Source organism: Mya arenaria, chromosome 6 (genome assembly GCF_026914265.1).
Source record: "Mya arenaria isolate MELC-2E11 chromosome 6, ASM2691426v1".
Taxonomy (NCBI): domain Eukaryota; kingdom Metazoa; phylum Mollusca; class Bivalvia; order Myida; family Myidae; genus Mya; species Mya arenaria.
Genome location: NC_069127.1, coordinates 55,343,053 through 55,351,845, shown reverse-complemented (window position 1 = coordinate 55,351,845; position 8,793 = coordinate 55,343,053). Strand labels below are relative to the sequence as shown.

Below are 8,793 nucleotides of genomic sequence, written 5' to 3'. Positions count from 1 at the left end.
CGACATCATGACTTATTCTGGTGCGGCTTTCTTATGTTTGGTAAGATAGTAAGAATGTAATGGAGCTATTAACATTTTCAATTCAACTGTTTGACTTGGAATGGAGGTATCCGGAAGTCTAATCTGAGATATACTGTACTGTCTGCAAGGAGTTTCTGTGCAGTACTTGTTCACGTGTCCATAAAAAGCTCAAGGTTACAAAATCACATGAACTCATACATAGAACCAGTATGCCAACTATGCAGGGTCCTTCAGGTGGACTACAAAGAACAGAGCCTTGCGATATCCATCCTGATGAGTTCATCAAATGTGACGAGTCATGAGACTTTTGGCCCGAAACCGATAGCCTCGATTTCGAGAAAAACGGGCGCAAAGTTCAAAGCGTAAAAAATAAGAAAGTTATGAAGTTTTTAGCGTAAAAACAACCAATAAACAATTTGTCACCCTAGATTGTTCAGTCAAATATATTCTTTAAAATGTAATGTTCATAGAAATAGTGTTATTTATTTTCTTTCGTATTGTTTATTACTTTTGGTGTTATCTCCCGTAGTTGTCATGAGCTATTTTTAACCCAAATTTGAGGATGTAGGTCAAGCTGAACCAAAGGCATTTACATCACATTAGGAATTTGTTGGTAAGTAGAAAGATTTTCATTGTTTAAGCATATAATTTTACAAATGTGTATATCTTTAATGTAAGGCAATATATTCTCAATTCGGTCAAATGGATGGAAATTGACCGCAGGAAAAGAAAGCGGAAGTGAAATTTGACAGTCTGACATTGAAAATGTAAACAGATCAAAATCCAGCAGATATTCTCTTTTTGCATACTTATGATGACTGAAAAAGGACATTTTTTTCAATTTTTCATGATCTTACCGCGGCCAACTATCAATACAAATATTGATGGATTTTACGAATTAATTTTGAGTTGCAGTTTAACTGTCTTTTTAGCTATGTTGATGAATTTAAAGTTGTAGATGATTTTTTTTTGCAATGTTGATTTATTTGCATAACATACCATCTCATGAGGTTCAGGTGCATTGAAATAAATTTCTGTTATGATGAAGATAATCATGATGATTATGAAAATAACAGACTAATGCAGATGGGGCAAATGTTTATATATAATTAGAGCACAATACTCTAAAAGCCAGGACCAATATTAATGACTGTAGCTGCAAGCTGCTTTTTGAGTATGCATGACATTCAGACTACCAGGAACTTTCTTTGGCATGCAATATTGTGTACATGTTGATCTGCCGGGGCATCACCCCAACTTTAAACAGTTAAAGATTTGTATTTTTGTAAATACATTTTTTTAGAACATTATGATAAAATGTGAATTTCAGGTCAAGCACCTGCTGTACATAGAACAACAATCCATTACAGCTTTGACTATGCCGAGCAGGTCTTCTACCAATACTAGGCACAGCAAGAGTGCCCTGCTTTGAAGTGTTCTGTAAATCATATGGTAATTTTTATGTATAAATTGAGTGGTTTATACAGTTTCGCCATTTGACTAAATTATGATAGGGGAAATGGAAAACCTTTATATTTTATAAATTCACTGAAAAAACAGAGAAGCACTCACATTTGCTCTGCGGTGCTCTTGTTTAAATATTTTATATCACCTTTATTCAAAGTTCTTACTTGAACATACAATTAAAGTGTAAATAAATATATTTATATATATGTATTTATATACATCTTTTCTATTTCAAAGTGTGTTTTTTCAGGTTCACAGATATCTCAGTGATAAGGGTTTAGCTGTTATGTGGCCAATGGTGTGGTACCTCATTTTCAACATCATCCATATGGAGAAGACTCTGCATACCTGCACATTGACAACTGTGTTGGGTGGAATAAAAACAATGCAATCATTGGGTATGATTGACAAAAGCAGTGTTGAAGTACATCACTTATGCACTGCATATTGACAAATGAGAACATTAGAATAACAAAACATTGTAACATTTATTATTTTTTCAATACAAGTAATCAGAAATCTCAAAATATTCATAAGTCTTATAAAAATAGTTCTGGCTTAAATCTGTTCTCTTACTTCTCTAAATGTCATGTATTGAAGGCAATCAGTTCAATAAATTGTATGTAATTCTATGTTTAAGGGTCTGATGTATTCTGAAGGGAGAGAAACAGCCTTTACTTAATGGAAGCAGGTGACATAAAGTTCAGTCATGTGTGAGATTTGGTCTGTGGAATGTAAGTTGTAAGAATGTTGTTGTTTTTTGTTTTGTTTTTAATTTTGGTGCTTTAAATGTTCATTTAAAGCCAAATTAAAGGATTTTGTGTATACAAATATTGACTTTTGGTACTTTATTTAAACACTGAAGTTGGTCATAATACCTTATTATGTAAAAGAAAGCTTGTGTTATAACAATAGGTATTATATCATAATATAAACAACATGTTTATTTATTCAGACCAAATGGAGGCAGCACACATCCTTTGTGGATTGATGACCTTGCCAAACTGGTTATATACTTTGACTGGTTGGAGTACACCAAGTGACCCCTGAAGTCCATTCCAAACTTGAGGAAATATCATCAATTCAGGTATAACAAAAGTATTATAGACAGTATCACTGCCTGTGTATGTATGTCTATGAACATAAGTCAAAAACAATTTTAGATATTTTGTCCATTTTATTCAGATGTGAGTTTTGATGTTCAAGTTAATTTGCATAATTTATTCCAAACACTAAGTAATGTACATATATGAACATTATTTTGCAGAACTTCAGCTGACAACCCAGTGAGTGAATTAATGACAGGGCATGCCAAGGAAAGTGAGATGGAAGTTGAAAATTGACAAGCCCACAACAATGGCTTTTCCATGGAAAGTACCCTGAACACATCCAACTAAAAGGACTTAATGCAAAAAGGCTCTGATCCCTTAAATAAGTGAAAAAACTAATATACTGATATGTGATCTTTATAAACTAAATATAAGATTTGAGAATGAGCCCGTTACTGAGCTGATGAAAATGTGTATCAATGTTTTATTGACAATTATTTATTCAATAGAAACATGTTCATGTGAAATGAAGCTACCAGTGATTTTGAGTGAAAAACTGTGGTTTTAGCAATGAGTGATAGAAGGGTGCTACACCCTGTCTTTTGTTGGTAGAGCCCCTCTGCCATAATGGAGACCACTATATGATTATAATAATAACACTTAAAACAATCTGGCAGTTGAAGCCTATAAATGCTTGAATGGAAGACATTTATAATATTGTTTGTCAATATTAGTTACTTCACAGCCTGATAAAATGTAACTTTTTAGTTTTTCTTCAATATCTTTATTTTTAAAACCTTCCTGAACCCTATAAACATTTTCAGCTTTAACTTTTACCTATGAATAAGCATCGAAAATATAATTTGTCATGTACTATGTGACCAATTGCATACCTCTTGAAACTACATAATGACGTGTACATGCTAAGTAGTTAGTATGTTTAAATAAATTGTTTTCATTTTTGTAAAATGTAAATGTGCCAATTTATTAACTGATCTAATTTTACAATAGTGTAAATTGTGTAGGATTGTTATGTTTATTAAATTAAGAGTATATATACTACCATTTCATGTTTTATGAGCAATGAATGACTATACAAAAAATCACATTTGAGGTAAACTGGTAAAGTTAGTATGATTATAATAATGTTTGTGGCCTCTTGCCATGGTAACCAGGATAAAAAACAAACCCTTAAATACCATTCAAATAAGATAAATTATAGTAAATTACAGGGGTAACATACTTTAACTTTTAGATATTCATTGGTTTGTATTAGGTGCAAGTTCCAACCTAATGTCAATTTATTGTGAAAAATTGCCAATGAACTACGGTACTTGGCGAACAGTTTTTATTTATTTTGATTTTTTTAATGTCAAATACATACACCATGTACAGTATGGTTTTAGGATATCAATTAACACATCAATTATTATTGAATGCTTTATATGGTATTTATTGTATATTTAAATGCAAATTTAACCCCAAAACGCCTTTTTCAATATTGGTTGCCATGGTAACCAATTAATTTTCATTTATTTTCTCAATAATAATTGAGAATGGTTTTGAAAATATATTGTTGTCATTATAATGTGGGAATTGTGTATATTGTAATGATGAATATTTATTGCATTTGTGAATACAAATGTTTCAATAAATACTTGAACTTTACCGAATTTCCAGCTGTGTCTTAACCAAGTGCTCTTCTAGGTTTTGTCATAATTTCGTTAAAAATAGGAATTTTTGAATTTTCTTTTCAGTATTATAATCCTAAAGAATAGTACAGTCAGAAATTACTCATATCTCATTTTCACCCAAAAAGTGGTTTCGGGCCAAAAATCCTGTGACTGGTCACAAATACTTCTGCCCCTCCCACCAGACACTCAACTGTGGACACTGTCTAGTGACATAGCATAGAACATGTCATGTTGACATTATTTCTGAGCTTGCAGAGGACTTCAAATGCGGACATGAGTATGATGACACCCATAAAGATATTGTCCAGTTTTCTAAGGATATTGAAAAGTTTGCTGGAGACATTACAATTAAGTTGAAATTGATAAAAGAGCTCGCCGAAATGTAATTTACACGCTTACAGGAATTCAGAGAAAAGGTCAACATATACTTGGACTGGAGGGAAAACTCCCTTCGGAAGGTCATACAACAAATAAAAGATACGGATGAAACACTTCTTGACTCTATGAAACCAAAATGCGATCACATTAAGGCCAAGGTAGAAGCACTGATATCAAAATTCGACGAACAAGAGAGAAACACAGCCCAACTATTTATTGAAGTCAAGAAAGCCCAGAAACAGCTTAAGTGTTTGCAGTCGGACATGGCGGATATCAACAAGAACTTTACCATCCATAGGTACCAGTTTAGAAATGACCCTGACACTGAAAAGTTGTTGCAATCAACTACAGGCTTTGGTACCGTTGAAAGAATAACAACTGGTGAAGATGGAATATTGGGTAATTGGCTTTGTGTTGTTGTTTTTTGTTTTCATATCCAACGGGTTTAAAGTAACATTGAATTGCCATCATCTGTAAACAGAGTTTCCACAATGGAGTATGACCCTAAATAAAAACTTAAATGCCTTTAACAAATGTTATTCGTATATAATGCTTAACTTGGGTTAATTGCATCAATTGATATTATGAATTGAGAGTTATTCTCTTTTGAGTTTTCGAGTTTTAACCCTGTAAATTTAACTTTGCTCGGAAAGAAAACATATTGCTTATCTCTATTGGATTACATTCATCTAAGAGCTTAGTGCTGAGACTTTTCTAAAAAAGCAAGGTGACGGTCATCTATTAAAGTATTGGCTTACACTTTCATAAACATTATCTAACTATTTCGTTTGCTTACAAAGTTCCAATATCATTTGATATGCTGCGGTATTTACGATGCGTCTAAAATGACTTCAAATCCATTTATATTCTATAACTTTCACGTTAAAGATCTAACTAACACTTATATAGAAAAATGACATATCGATTTGTTTGTCCGAATTATTCTATATTCTTTTTTCTTACATTTATATGAACATATCAAAACTTTCTATTGCGGATAAATACTGTTTTCTTGACTCCCCCACTCTAGAACTCGTACAAAATTTTAAATATAAACTAAGTAACCGGTGCGTATTATGGAAACAAAGATAAAATAAAAAGCCTGTTATGGACTTGAATATATTTTGAATATAAGTTTGTCTAGGTGGCCTTGATTGTTGATTTTTAGTAATTATGTCCTTAGTTTAAATCTCACTTTGCTTCTGTCTTTGTTTGGTGTCTGTGATGATGTTAATTGTATTTCCCAGGCAGCAAATCACTTGCAGATCAGGTTCATGGAAAACTTAATCCGAAGCCATTGGAACAAGGTACTAATTCGTGTAATACATTTTCGTTCCTGTAAAAGAAATGAAACTGTCACAGGCGCTTTTTGAGTTGTCTGTTCGCTGCAACCATAATTAAAGACTTTAAAATGAATAACTTATGGCTTGTTTTCTATGTATTTGTCAGAGACAAACTGGATGTAATAAAATAAAATGAGTTGAAAATATTTATTTGATATTTTTAATCTCACTTTCCTTCTGTCCCCTCGCAGACCAGGTTCCTGGAAAACCGTTAAAGCCGGTGAAACAAGGTAATATTTTGTGTAATATATCCTCATTTTTTATAAAGGAAATTATTTTTTTCTGAGGTGTTGTATGTTGCCAGTAGGGAAAGGTTTAGGGTCCCATAGTTTTAGTCTTCGTTACGCCTTTCTTTAATGAATGTTGCTTAAAAATGGGATTTGGAAACTTCCATCAAAATACCAGTTTAATGTTTTAAAGGTGGTAAACTAAAACTTATAAAATAATAATTATCAAATAATTGTCAGACGTTGACTTGGATTCATCTGAGACAAACTTAATCTTATCCAAATTGTATTTTGAGTTTAGTTGAGTTAAATGAATATTCACATTTGAATGCACGGTTATTTCAACCAGTATTTCTGTGTTATTTTTGTCACGCATATATTGGTTTGAAATTCATTGAAATTATCCAAGGAAACTAGTATAGAACCACATGCATGAATAACACCAAAATGCAAAATTCTAGATTCAGAGTAGTCAAACAGTTTTATGAGGGCGGTCCCCGAGACCCCAATCCCTCATTCAGAGGCTAATTTTTTTCAGTTCATTAGCGTACGTCATATGTATCGTCCATTGGTCGCCCCTTTTGTGCCCTCAGGCAAAAGAACGGATTTGGAAGGCCAAAGTGATGTATCATGGCTCACTTCTTCAATATATTCTTAATAACTTGGATGAATGCTTTTTAAATTCAAAAAAATATTGAGCTTTACATTTGAATTGGTTAACATAAATCATAAAATAGAATACAATGTGTTCATATATTCTTAGAAATTCAATATTTGTTGCCTATTTCTGCTTACAAATTGATAGACAAAACATGTACTTAATTGTTTGAATTTGACCTTTACCTTTGGTTTCAGTAATCTTTAAGCCCATCATTTTAGAGCATGATGCCTATGACCAATGTCTTGGTTATGGGGTAAGATGCAAATAACACATTCATTATTCTTACCGTTCCATTAATTTAGAAACAATCTACATGAAAGTGTTTTCAAGGAAAATTATTTCCAAAGACACAGTTTCTTAAATATGTTTTTCCCAAAGGAGAAGTAGATCGTTCTTTTCTTGTTACAATTAGGAAATTATTTAACTGATCAATAATAAATCATATCCCATAAGATAGCGTATTACTCAACTGAGCATATTTGCTAGTATAGTGTTTACTCCGAGGTAGTAACATGTATAAACGTTGCCTCGTTTTCATATTTAATATCACATTTTCAGGTGCGCAAACAGTAGCCAGTGTTGATCTGACCAACATGAAGTTCACACCACCGGTGCTATCAAGGCTACAGCTGTCGTAGATGGCTGTTGGCTATCTAGTTTGCTTCTCCTGCCCGGAGACAGGCTTCTGCTGTCTGACTTAAACAGCGACACAATGCAGTTGTTGAATCTGCAGACCATCACATTGATGTCCAAGGTTAGTATGCCAGGTCCGCCATGGGGCATTTGTCTCCTCCCTAGGTACATGTTGGCTGTTACCTTGACGTCTGGTAGAATTCAGTTCCTAGCATCACGGGAAAAACTTTCCCTTGGCCACACTGTCAAGGTACATGATGACTGCCCAGGTATTGGTTATCATAAAAACAGATTAATAGTGTCTTACCATAGTGGAAAAGTAGAGACAATGGACATTACAGGGAGAGTTATCAAGACAATAGACAAAGATGGTAATAGGCAGTCAATATTTGGTCGACCAGATTACCTGACAGTGGTTGAAGAAGGTTATTCAGCAGTTATCTATGTATCAGACATTACTAAGTCCACCATCACCAAGCTGGACATGACCCTGAACATTCTACAGGTTGTTCAGGGTCCTGCACTGAGAGGGCCTCAAGGCATCACTGCAGTGGATCACCAGCTGATCGTCTGTGGTTATGGTAGCCATAACATTATAGGAATTGATCTGTCCACTGGCAAGATGACTGAACTGCTTGGGAAGGGAAAGGGCATACAGAGGCCTCTAAATGTCTGCTACAGTCAACAGGAAAAGAAGTTGTATGTCACAAGCTTTAATTCTGTGGATGTCATCTTGAACAACTCAGTGAAAGTGTACAAGGCTGCTTGACATTGAAAAATATGAACTGCAAATTGAAATAAACAAATACTCGATTAATGTTACTTCTCTATGGTTGGGCTCTATTTCATTGACATGATCAACTCAGTGCGAGAAGGGTGAAGGTTTTGATATTACTATGCCAATGGAAATGTTTTGAACACATGTTGTCATAGTATAGTTATGCTGTATTATGTGTGTGCAATATCTTAATGCACAAGTTGATATTCGTCATTATTTTATGTCTATGAATAACAAGTTAACATACCGAACACAGTCGTTAGTTTTTAGAAACTATTTTTTTATTGTGTATTAGATGTAGGCCGGACCGAAGCCAATTTTAGATATACCGCTGTTTACGGTTTCAAAAGTTTTTACCGGTGTTGTTACAGAACTTATTGAAGGATTTTTTTATGTATGCTCGACATTTATCCCTACAGGGAGGTAGGATTTGAAAACCTTATCTGACGGTATACACATAAGCATTCTATGAAATTTTACCTTATTTTTTAGTGACTTGGGATGGTGGAAGATTGAGTTCCTCCTTATGTACGAAATAGAAA

General features: G+C 33.6%; 1 long non-coding RNA gene across 1 annotated transcript; it reads left to right on the top strand.

Annotated features, from left to right (window-relative positions):
* Nucleotides 1–564: 564 nt before the first annotated feature.
* Nucleotides 565–2,557, top strand: LOC128237259 (uncharacterized). Its single transcript, XR_008261542.1, has 5 exons — nucleotides 565–634; nucleotides 1,352–1,473; nucleotides 1,739–1,886; nucleotides 2,129–2,222; nucleotides 2,444–2,557. It is a non-coding gene; the product is annotated as an uncharacterized LOC128237259 (long non-coding RNA).
* Nucleotides 2,558–8,793: the final 6,236 nt, after the last annotated feature.